Consider the following 13,988-nt stretch of genomic DNA (forward strand, 5'->3'; position numbering starts at 1 on the left):
TCTCGCACAAATGAGCCTTAGAGAAGAGATACCTTCGAGTGCAAACAATTTGCAGCCTGAATATTCTTAGCGACATAATAAAGTAAAATAAAAAAGACTTGATAACTAATTGCACCAGTAACCTGTCAAAAAGTGCAAACTATAGACTTGATAACCAAGAATACAAGAAAAAAAAAAGACCATCAAGAGGTTGAATCACTCCCCCGATATCAATCTCATAGGTTTGTGTTTTGAGTAATCAGGTCTTTTCCAAGAAGGTGACATGAAGACCACATAAGCCTGAAATACATGACACAAATATATTTCTTGTTATGAACAAGATAAATATACTTTCCAAGACAGAAATTTAAGAAAGCTTATGCACTACCTTCAAAGTATACATGTAGTAAGGAATTATAACGCTATTAACAATACTCATTTTGAAACACAATAATAAATGAGAGCCTAGACTAGTAAATGAATGTTATAATTTAGAACCTAAATTTGTATATTAAACCACAACCAGAATAGCTTAGCCCAGTAAAGTATCCAAAACCTATAGATACATAAGCATGTCATTTCAGTAGAAAATTGCATCAGCTAATGTATAACAAAAGAGACTATAATACAGATAGGCTTACCAACAATTAAAATGTAAGCAAGATATAAAACCAGAAGAAACTTGTTCAATTTGTATTGAAAGTTGAAAGCGCCTTGCACAAGTTTTTTCAATAACTCTAGACAACTTGTCCAAAGTCAAGAATCCAGGACACTGGTGGTGTCATGCTAAAGGAAATAATAAAGTGTAAACGTCAACTTTGGTAGTCCCCGTATTTGGAAGTATAAAAATGTCTAACCACGTATAAACATACGATAAACAAACACATCAAAAAGGAAGAAAAACGCATACCAAAAAACATCAAAAATAATGGAAGCAACTAGCCCAGAGTCTCCAATTACGAAAGCAACCAACCCAAGTTATCTCTAAATACGGATGCAACTAGTACTAGTTGTCTCCAATATGGAGGCAACTAGTATAAGTTATCACCAACAAAATGTATACACAAAATGAGTGAATCTAGCGTGAGTCGAACACACATCTGCAGACGTGGAGTCAGTCGTGCTACTATTGCACAATATATTTGTCTTGAGATGTCTTTAGTAGTATAAACAAGATAAAACATTCATAACAAGAAAAGAAAAAATCACGTTTAGTCTGCAAATGCAACATAAATTTCATATTTTGAGGATCAAAGAACTAACATGAAGAACAACCAAGCACTAACCCTCGAGTTCAGTTTTTAAAATCGAAGTATCTACATAATATCATGTTTATATTACCAAAAAGATGAAATAATACATGAAGATGAAAGTATCAATTGATAACTCATTAACTGGTAGTTTGCAACACCAAGCTGAAAACTTTCTAACTTGGCTTGAAAGTTCTACTTTACACAATCAGCAATCATGCATAATAAACAAAGCAGTCATTATATCCTTGGAAGTGTACAAGTAAGAAGGGAATAACTAACACAAGTAATAAAAGCTCCTATAACATTTATAAGATCCCTGTACCGCATAACTTACTAATCCCAAAATTCATCATAAGAAGGGCGTAACTAACAACAAGTGAAAAGATGAGGGTACCCAAATATACCAAAATCTTAAACTTTTCCACCTATAAGTCCTCTTACCGAAAGTGATTGTCTATGGACTGAGTCGAGACAATACAACGAATCGGTATTCATACTTTGTGTGATCATCTATGGATACGAGATCGAGAGAATACAATAATCAAAGTGTGATTACTTGATAATAGGTTCGTACTTAACAAAACTCTATAGGATCACTATCAAGTAATACGGAGTTAACGTTTGTGTAATTTACTTTAAATTATAATAACAACAATTATAATTGCGGAAAACAAAAGTAAATGATACAACAAGATTTTGTTAACGAGGAAACCGCAAATGCAGAAAAACCCGGGGACCTAGTCCAGAATTGAATACTCTCAGAATTAATCCGCTATACAAAATCAAACTAACTTCGTACTGTTGAGACCAAGCAACTAAACCTATAGTTCACCTAGTTTCTTCAGTATCCCTGCGCTTCCGACATTCAATAAGTCCACGCACTGGAACAATTCCTTTGGGTCGTATTCCAAACAGTAAAGGAACAACAATTCTGTTCAGTAACAACTCTATTCAATCTCAGTGATATGAGTTAGATAAAGGCTCTTTTGTTTAATCCAATAAACTCCTTTATCGGGTTTAGATCAATCTATCCAACAACTACCAAAGTAGCACAGTTTAGATTATGCAGTCAGTAATAGGATCTATCAAGATACTAAATACTGATGCCGATCTACGCAACTAATCAATCAAATCTATCAAAGATAAACCGATTATAGTTGGATCCCAACCAATCAAGTTTTATGCACACCAAAGATTATGAACCCAAATAAGAAATCTTCTTCGTCTTCAGATCTTCTTAAATATTCAATAAACACCTGCACACCACAACTTGAATCTCTTGTGACCAATCACGCACAGAACGGAGTTAACAATGGATTATCACAAGACGTCTTTAGATATACAAACAGTTCTAAAGATCCCGTCGACACTTCGATCTAGTTTGAGTGAATCTTATATCAGAAGAGAAGATTCTCAAGAATAAACAAACTAGGTGCAATCAAAGTTCAACAACCGTTAGTCAATCAAATCAAATCGAAAACTAATAATACTGCAATTATCTAGTTTCCTACCAATGGTACTCGTAGAGCTTCTTGATTCCACATGAGTCTTTAAACGAGCGGTCGTAAGAGATTTCGCCTAATTAGGGTATTTTCCTCTCCATATAGAAGGCTCCACCAGTAACAACACAACAAGGCAGTTTTTCTGGCTCTTAGGATAGTTTGCTCGAAATGAAAACTTGGGTATTTATAGACCAAGGAAGTTTGGACACCAAGGAATTTCCAAAACCGAAAATATTCTCAAAATATGCAATATATTTCCAAATTCGGTTTTCATAATTCCTAGAAATGCTCTGTCCAATATTAACCGAAATCCTACTATAAAATCTCCAATTAGTAAATGCACATTGTCGTTTTTTATTTTCCAGAGATATGCATTTTAATTGCTGGTAATTAAAATCATATAAAATTGACAACCTTAATTAAAAGATTCTCAACTTATTTCGGTCCTGGATCTCCTTGAGTTATTAAGGAATATCTTTGAACAATAAAAGATAAGAGTTACTGAACATGTTCAAAGTATGTCGACATCTTATTTCTTTGTAAATCCTTTTTCATATTTACAATCTTGGAACCGATTATACCATACTTCAAAACAAGTTTAGAACTGGTTCATCTGATTTCCAAGAACTATGTGATTGATCAAATCAACACACTAATCATGGGTTTACGGTTCTACCAAACACAAGGATCGGTTCTACCTTAATATGGTTACTGGGACCAATTACATCAGTTACCAAATTGGTTACATCAATTACCAGGACCGGTCACCATATTCTCATGGTATTACTTGTGATTGGTCACCCCAGTTACCAGGATCGGTTACACCAATTACTAGGACCGGTTACACTAATTACAAGGATCGGTTACAACTCTTTTGTGATCGGTCACACCAATTACTAGGATCGGTTACACCAATTACTAGGATCGGTCACACCAATTACAAATATCGATCATACCATCTTAGGTGATTACTTAGGATTGGTTACACTCATAAAAGTCATACCAGTACATAAGTCAGGCACTGTGAATAGTTTTACCAAGATACATAATAAATAATGATCGGTTGTAATAATCACACATATTGGTAATCTAAAGATACGCAATGAATAACAATACCAATAAGCCTAGCGATTTCCATTTTCGATTCACAAAACAAGTGTATGAATGTACTTCCTTTAAACGAATGTAAAAATTGTTTCCTAGGACGAAATATTCACCCATACCCATACACATAATCACAATAGCATTCATACGATTATGTCGATGTCTTATATACGAAATTCAAAAGATAAGCGTTATACTTCGTATTGTAATTCCTTAACACTATGTTTACTAGAGTATAATCATTCACAGCTTCGCAGTTATGTTTTCAATATAGCACGAGTTGAAAGATATATCGAGAATGAAACAGTTCAAGTCAAAATATTACTAACCTCAAGAGGAAGGATGATGTCGTCGATGCAACTTGTTACTTCTTCACATTCTTCAAGTCTTAGAGTAATACTTGAATGTCTCATTATCCTAATCTTTCTAGCCTAACCTATACGAAGTTGTATTTAGTACATAATCAATCGACTTCTTAATTGAGTTTTTGATTCACTAAATTATGACAACCAAACTTGACATACCAACGCTTGGTGGGTTCAACAGAGTTATGGTCTAATAATCTCCCCATTTGTCAATTTTAGTGACAAAACTCTTACAATCATATGGATAAACAAATTACAAAAATTTCAAGATATCGATCTTAACATCTTAGGTGATTACTTAAGATCGGTTTCACTAATAAAAGTCATACCAATACAAAAGTCAAGCCTTGTGAATAGTTTTACCAAGATACATAAACAAGCTATGAGCGGTTATACTAAACACACATATTGGTAATTCAAAAGATTTTCAATGAATAACAATACCAATAAGCCTAGCGATTTCCCTTTCGATTCACAAAACAAGTTTATGAATTTACTTCCTTTAAAAGAATGTAAAACATTGTTTCCTACGACGAAATCTTCACCCATACCCATACATAATCACAATAGCATTCATACGATTATGTCGATGTCTTATATACGAAGTTCAAAAGATAGACGTTATACTTCGTATTGTAATTCCATAATACTATGTCTAACTAGAGTATAATATTCATAGCTTCGCAGTTATGTTTTCAATATGCACGATTAAAAGATACGTTAGGGAATGAAACAGTTCAAGTCAAATATTACTAACCTCAAGTGGAAGGATGATGTCGTCGTTGTATCTCTTTACTTCTTCACATTCTTCAAGTCTTCACGTAATACTTGTAATGTCTCATATCCTAATACTTTTAAGCTAACCTATACGAAGTTGACTCTAGTAAATAATCAAGTGACTCTTTAAATAAGTTTTGGTTCATTAAAATATGACAACCAATCTTGACATACCAACGCTTGGTGTGTTCAACCGAGCTATGCTCTAACAATCTCCCCCTTTGTCAATTTTAGTGATAAAACTCTTACAATCATATGGATAAACAAATTACAAAAATTCATTATACATACGCTTGATTCCAAGTTTCAACAGCACAATACCCTGCATATATTCAATCCATAAATGTCGTTGTTGACATTTAAATAACAAAGCTAATACTAGGTAGATTTTCAATCCACACATCTTTGTTATTTCCCTTTCTAGTCCAAATAAATACAATCATTATATGGTATGTTTCTCCCCCTTAGTCAATGCTTTACTCTTTCGTTAGATATAATGTTTAAGCACAATTGTCCTTTGCTACGTAATTACAAATCACTTGTTTACTCCATATATTTCTCCCCCTGTTTATAACAAAATGACAAAGGTCCGAGAAAATACCAAAAACCGAAAGAATTTTACAATCTAAAAGAATTGTACAACCTATAAGAGTTAAGCACGAGGGTTTCACATACCAATTTAGATAACCAATATCAAAACCGAAACTACAAGTAATTTGGTTTTAATATGTTATCAAGGAAATAATTTCCCAAAGCAATTTTCCCTAATAGTTTAACAAATTGACTAATAAAACTTAGTTCCCTTGCTAAATCGATTGCACAAGTACAATCGCTTGTTTCGGTAAGACCAAAATAAAGATCATAATTAACTTTATTTTTCTCATCAGGCACTAATTATTCAGACAATAACTTAGACCTTTCACTTTAGACAAGATAAATACTAGGTTAGTTAACTAATATTTCTTGTCAAGGCATTCGATTAGACTTGAATAACCGAATCCTTTACTTTTGATAAGTCTAACTAAGATCAGAATTAACTTAGTTTCTCTTATCCGGAATCGAATTGGGCTAAACAAATGATCTCGTATTTTGTTAACCATAAACAATACATACAAACCAAATAAATTGACTTGCACAATTATTTTTCTTAACCGGAAGCAACTGAAATAAACATAGACATTAAAGCACCGCAATTGCACCGATATTTCGTGAAGTCTAACTAAACAATAAAGAAAGATATCAAATCAGTTTTTCTTAACCGGAAACAATTGAATCACAGACACATACATCCATACACACATAATGGAATAAACATCAATTATACCGAATTTTGTTAAGCAAAAACAAAATATATGCAATAAACTCAAACTTTTCTTAAACAGAAAAACGATTAACTAACAAATTCGTTACCTCAAATTCCGTATCCTCTTCTCCCCATAAAGATATATCATTAAACGCAAGTTCAAGTTAGAACTCTCTCCCATTTATGTTGTCATCCTCTCGCAAGAACAAAAGAACAACAACAACAACAACAACCTTTACCAGAGAAAGGTTGAATCGGTTTTAACTATTGCAAATAGAAAAAGTTGAAAACCCGAAACACATATGCTTTTATGTTAAACAAAAATTCAACATATTGTGACTTTTCACATATGAGTTACAATCGGAACATCTTATGATCCATTAATAAAGCCTACCAACATGGGCTACAACTTAATCTCTCTAAATCAAAAAGCCACACAAATCATAAGGGTTCATACATCATATGAGATCGAATGTTAAGGTTGTGAAAACCGAAATCAAACATCCTATACATATAGCAATAATATAAAGCAATTGAGCACAGGCTATGTAATTGAAAAACTATCACAAGAAAAATTATAAAATAATAATTTTATTCATAAAAAGATAGTTTTATTCATAATAGACCTTACACGATTATTGAAAGAAATCAAAAACTGATGTCTATTTTGTTTCAAGTGTTAATCTTTAGTGGTGCTCTTATTGTTCACTGAAGTTTCTTCAGTGTTCAAACTCTTGAAGCATGTCTCCAGGGACTTGTCTGCAACCACTTCCTGTTTCTCAAGTTTTTCAACTTGAACCTTCATACCCGCAAGATTAGCTTTTGCTTCTTCAATTTTATCCTTGAGCCAATCTTGATGACGGATCATCATTATGAGGTTGGTTCTTCATTCTTTAAAGCCTTGGATATAGTCAATCATACTGTCAGAACGTATCCACTTGGTCTTTGTTGGATCTTGAAGGTTGTAAGCCAATAAACATGACTCATCTTGAGATCCAGTAGAACTATCAGAATCATAATCAGACATGATTTTTGATATGATTTTCTTCTTCCTTTCTGTATTGATTCCTTGAAAATCCTTAACCTTTTGAGCTTCCTCCTTATTGACCTTTGTAATACTGCGAGTTATTGGAGGCATGCTAGGTATTTAAATAAGAATTGATCAGGGTTTCTTAATACAGGCAAGAGATTGTATCTCTTAAGAAGAGACAATACTCAGACCGAATATATTATGGAAATATCGAAAATATATACATAATATATTTATTTCCTTTGTCCGAACTTCTCATGCTGGAAGGTTTATTAAAATTCGAAAATTTTCAATAAAGCCTAATTTTGGAAATCATAATAAACGTGAACATTTTTAGACAAAAGTGGATTCGCAGTTATCTAGTGTTTGTCACACAAGTTTTGATACAAACTATACAAAAAATGTCCTCTTATTTTTATGTGCTTCTCATCTCAAAAGTATGAGCATGATCAAGGATGAGAGTGCACAGTCTCCATACAACTAGGTTGCATCGGAGTAAGCCTTTTGTTGCTTACAGTGAATATCAGAAACATAGTTCATGTTTTTCTTTGAAAATTTCTGCCCAAAGTATTTTCTCCCAAGAAGATGATCCTTCCTTGATCCAAACTTATGATCATGTGGATAAATAGTACTGATGTGAGAATTTTCAGAGATAGACAAATATCTCTTAATTCTGTCGATGAGATTTTCCTAAGATTTTCTCATTCTAAGGATTTCCATATGATGCATATCAACACGATTACTTGAAACAATTATTGGAAATTCCTGATTGTTTCCTTCGGCAGAGATTCTCTTTTCCCTTTCTTCTGGAATTGTTCTTCATGTAAACAAGGACTGTTTCGACATGAGTGGGGGGGAACCTTTTTCCAGAAGCGATTATCAACTCTTACAACAGATTGTTTTGAGTTGACTTTGTTGGATTGAGATATTGTCTGCCTTTCTGCTGAGGAATGATCTTTCAGTTTTTTAAGACAAGAAACTTCTTTCAATATTTTTACCACTGTATTTTGAAGAAGTATAATTTTCCTGTCAAGTGTCTGAAAGTTGTATTCCTTAAGATTACTTTCATGGAATCGGTTTAAAGTTTCCTTTGGACAAGATTTCATTTGATCATCACTAGATATAGAAGTTGGTTTCTCATCCTCTTCTGATTTGATGTAGTTAGGAAGACTACCATCATTATGATCTGTTTCAGATGTGACTAAACCGGTTTTATCACAGTCTGTAAAAGTCGAACAAGGACTCTTAGTTTCTTCATTATCAGAAGAAATTAAAACAACATCATCAGTCAGAGTCACGGGATGAGTCTCTTGATCTTGAGTAAGAGATTTACTAATGGATTCTAGTTTGACAGTGAGATCCATATTCTCTTTGGCTAGAATATTTAGTTGAATGTCTTTTTCTCTGATCTCATTCTTAAGAATATTAGATTATGTCTTTAGTATTAACATCCGTCTAGACGGAGATCTTATTGGCTTTAGGAGTTTTACCAACTCTTTATCAGAATCTTCCTTTCCATCAGAGATAGACTCAGATGTTTTCGTAACTCCTGGATCATGAGTTAACGAAGTTGTAACATCTTCAACATTTGAGTATTCATACTCTTGCATAACGTTAACCGAATCAGGCATAGATTCAATTCTTATAGGTTGGATCGCACCAAACACAGATTGTTAGATCTTTTCGTGTTTTCCTGCTCTGATACCAATAGAAAAGACGAGGGTACCCAAATATACCACAATCTTAAACTTTTCCACCTATAAGTCCTGTTACTGAAAGTGATTGTCTCTGGACTGAGTCGAGACAATAAAAAGAATCGATATTCACACTTTGTGTGATCGTCTATGGATACGAGATCGATACAATACAACAATCAAAGTGTGATTACTTGATAATAGGTTCGGTCTTAACCAAACTCTATAGGATCACTATCAAGTAGTACAGAGTTAACGTTTGTGTAATTTACTTTAAATTATAATAACAACAATTATAATTGCGGAAAACAAAAGTAAATGACACAGCAAGATTTTGTTAACGAGGAAACCGCAAATGCAGAAAAACCCCGGGACCTAGTCCAGAATTGAGTACTCTCAGAATTAAGCCGCTATACAAATCAAACTAACTTCGTGTAGTTGATACCAAGCAACTAAACCTATAGTTCACCTAGTTTCTTCAGTATCCCTGCGCTTCCGACATTCAATAAGTGCACGCACTGGAACAATTCCTTTGGATCGTATTCCAAACAGTAAAGGAACAACAAATCTGTTCGGTAACAACTCTATTCAATCTCAGTGATATGAGTTAGACAAAGGCTTTTTTTTTAATACAATAAACTCCTTTATCGGGTTTAGATCAATCTATCCAACAACTACCAAAGTAGCAGAGTTTAGATTATGCAATCAATAATAGGATCTATTAAGATACTAAATACTGATGCCGATATACGCAACTAATCAATCAAATATATCAAAGATAAACCTATTATAGTTGGATCCCAGCCGATCAAGTTTTCTCCACACCAAAGAAAATGAACCCAAATAAGAAAGCTTCTTCATCTTCAGATCTTCTTAAATCTTCAATAAACACCTGCACACCACAACTTGAATCTCTTGTGATCAATCACGCACATAATGGAGTCTGTTAACAATGGATTATCACAAGACGTCTTTAGATATACAAACAGTTCTAAAGATCCCGTCGACGCTTCGATCTAGTTTGAGTGAATCTTATATCAGAAGAGAAGATTCTCAAGAATAAACGAACTAGGTGCAATCAAATTTCAACAACCGTTAGTCAATCGAATCAAATCGAAAACTAATAATACTGCAATTATCTAGTTTCCCACCAACGGTACTCGTAGAGCTTCTTGATCCCACTTAACTCTTTAAACGAGCGATCGTAAGAGATTTTGCCTAATTAGGGTACTTTCGTCTCCGAATAGACGGCTCCACCAGTAACAACACAACAAGGTAGTTTTGCTGGCTCTTAGGATAGTTTGCTCGAAATGCAAACTTGGATATTTGTAGACCAAGGAAGTTTGGACACCAAGGAATTTCCAAAACCGAAAATATTCTCAAGATATGCCATATATTTCCAAATTTGATTTTCATAATTCCTAGAAATGCTCTGTCCAATATTAACCGAAATCCTACTAGAAAGTCTCGAATTAGTAAATTCACATTACTGATAGACACATTTTTGTGTCTACATTGTCCTTAATTTTCTGTATTGTTGGTACTCGATTTTGTACTTATTATGGTGTTTTATGTGTTTGTAGGTATTCTTGGGAAATAAACATTTTTGGAAACTTCGGATCGAAAAGTTATCCCGGGAGGAAAAGTGCTAAATGGATCCCACTTTGGATAAGGGGCACCTCAATTACTAAGGGGAGCCTCAATCACTATTTGCACCCCAGGGCGTCACCTGCTAAACACACCCCCATCTCTGTTAGGGGGAGGTCATCTTCTTCATTCAAATTCCAAGTTTTGGCGGGAAAGTTTTGCAGTGGAAGAACAGAATTAGGGTTAGTGATTTGGGAGAGTATTAAGGAGATTCAATGGCTGAAACTATTTGGGATAGCTTGAATCAGATTATCAGGCATGGTATGAGCTTCAGAATCAACTGAATTGGACTGGTTAGCCGTGTGGAAGAAAAACAGGGAACTTTGAAAACCCGAGACTTCTGGTTCGGTATTGGAGGAGATTTGGTCGGCTTCTTCAAGTGATATGGATTAGTATAACTCTGTTTCATCCAAACAGGGCCGGTAATCAAGTTGGATTCGTAAGAAAAGGAAAGGAAAGATGATCTCGTGAAAACAGGGAAAGTTTGGTGATTCTCTGCGTGATTTTCTGGAAGATGTTCTGGGTTGATTTGGTGACATTCTGTTGTTGTTTTTGTTTGAGAATGACTTGTCACGGTCAAGTAAAGATGGTAAATCGTGTGGAAACGAGAAAATAGGAGGGTGTACGTGGATTGAATAAAACATGGGTGAGTGAATATTCACGGGATGTGTTGCACTCTTTCCCGTGTTTTCCTGCGATTAGCATGTGTCTATTGGGTGTTTATATTCTTCATGAGTGTGTAATCGACAAGTTAGGAAGATTTGAAAGCAACAGGAGCGCGTGAAAGAGTAAGAGATGGAAATTGTTTCCGTTTTTGGCAGCAGAGATTAAGAAGTGATTAATGAAGATTATATGGATTTAATGTCGAGTATTTTCTATTCTGAAGAGTATATAATGGGTTCTTATTGTGATGAGAAGGGAGGGAGTGATAGGGGAGCCAACAGAGGGCTTAGGATCGAGAGAAATCAAGTTGCAGAGAAGAACCAGTTCTGCTGGTGAAGAAGAGGACGAAGAACATAGTGTTGCCGAGAACTGTCGTTTCCTAACAGTGTCCGCGACAGTTTTTCGTAACACTTGTTCTCAGCTTCGCAACAGATATTTTGAATTAAGCTTACATTGTAATAGTGTTTCTGCGACGCCTATAAAACGTTGCGAAATTCTGGATTTAATTATTTTCTCTTATTTCCACCTTTGTACACACTTTTTGAGCAATAAAAATTCTTTTGAGAGTGTCTACAACATGAGAAGCTAAATCCCTACACTGGGACGACGGAGGAAGACGATTTTCGTACATGGGTAAAATTATTTAATTCTTTTTAAGACTTTTGCAATAATTTTAATTGAAATATGATTTGAATTAATTCGTTGTCATTTAATTTGATGAGGTATGCTTAGCTTAAATGTTTTGATGCATCATGCTTAGGATTTACAACTAATCTTTTGAGAATCTACCTTGGCAAAATCAGAGTACATGTTAATTTTATTTATTGAGCTTTAATTGTTAAGAATAAATAAATTGAACCCTATGTTATGAATTCGATGAAATCCTAGTCCCAATAACTCTCTTCATCCTGTGATAATATTTTGTATATACTTTTCTTTTATTTTAGTTTATTAATTCTTAAAATCAATCTCATCAAGTCCAAGTGAACGACAACTCTACTTACCACTATATAAAAATCCGATCAATTACCGAATTTTATTTTCCAGAGATATGCATTTTAATTGCTGGTAATTAAAATCATATAAAATTGACAACCTTAATTAAAAGATTCTCAACTTATTTCGGTCCTGGATCTCCTTGAGTTATTAAGGAATATCTTTGAACAATAAAAGATAAGAGTTACTGAACATGTTCAAAGTATGTCGACATCTTATTTCTTTGTAAATCCTTTTTCATATTTACAATCTTGGAACCGATTATACCATACTTCAAAACAAGTTTAGAACTGGTTCATATGATTTCCAAGAACTATGGGATTGATCAAATCAACACACTAATCATGGGTTTACGGTTCTACCAAACACAAGGATCGGTTCTACCTTAATATGGTTACTGGGACCGATTACATCAGTTACCAAATTGGTTACATCAATTAACAGGACCGGTCACCATATTCTCATGGTATTACTTGTGATTGGTCACACCAGTTACCAGGATCGGTTATACCAATTACTAGGACCGGTTACACCAATTACAAGGATCGATTACAACTCTTTTGTGATTGGTCACACCAATTACTAGGATTGGTCACACCAATTACTAGGATTGGTCACACCAATTACTAGGATCGGTCACACCAATTACAAATATTGATCATACCATCTTAGGTGATTACTTAGGATCGGTTACACTAATAAAAGTCATACCAATACATAAGTCAGGCACTCTGAATAGTTTTACCAAGATACATAATAAATTATGATCGGTTGTACTAATCACACATATTGGTAATCCAAAGATACGCAATGAATAACAATACCAATAAGCCTAGCGATTTCCCTTTCGATTCACAAAACTAGTTTATGAATGTACTTACTTTAAATGAATGTAAACTTTGTTTCCTAGGACGAAATCTTCACCCATACCCATACACATAATCACAATAACATTCATACGATTATGTCGATGTCTTATATATGAAGTTCAAAAGATAAGCGTTATACTTCGTATTGTAATTCCTTAACACTATGTCTACTAGAGTATAATCATTCCTTCTTTTTTTTTTGTTAAGCCAAAAAATATATTAAACCAAAAAAGAAATTTACAAGATAGTTTTATGAGAAAAGAGGTCACAGCAACCCCAAAAACTCACAAAACTATTTAAATCTAAAATAAGAAACATTGGGATACTCAACAGAATTTAAAAAAATAGGATGACCTACATAATGCATTCCCACACCATTGGTCAAAAAACAACCACGCTTGGCCATATTATCAGCTGCAAAATTCGCTTCACGATAAGTATGAATGAATCGAACAGAGTCATATTGCCTTCTAGCATCCATCCACCTTCGCACAGCAAACCAAGGGACTGAGTTATCTTCAAAGGCTCGAATAGCACTATGAGAGTCAGTGCGCACCACTACATTTCTAAAACCCCAAAAAATAGCCCATTCCAGGACCACCAGAATAGCATAAATCTCCGCCAAGTAGTTGCTAGCAACTCCCAGCCCAATACTCATAGCCCCAACTACAGTGCAAGTAGTGTCTCTTGCTACAACTCCAGCACCCGCCACCCCCGGGTTCCCCCTCGAGGCTCCATCGCAACAAAGAAAAATTTCCTTCTGACCAGGTGGGCTCCAAAAACATTCAACGGGATCAACAAAATGC

Source organism: Papaver somniferum, chromosome 10 (genome assembly GCF_003573695.1).
Source record: "Papaver somniferum cultivar HN1 chromosome 10, ASM357369v1, whole genome shotgun sequence".
NCBI classification, from domain to species: domain Eukaryota; kingdom Viridiplantae; phylum Streptophyta; class Magnoliopsida; order Ranunculales; family Papaveraceae; genus Papaver; species Papaver somniferum.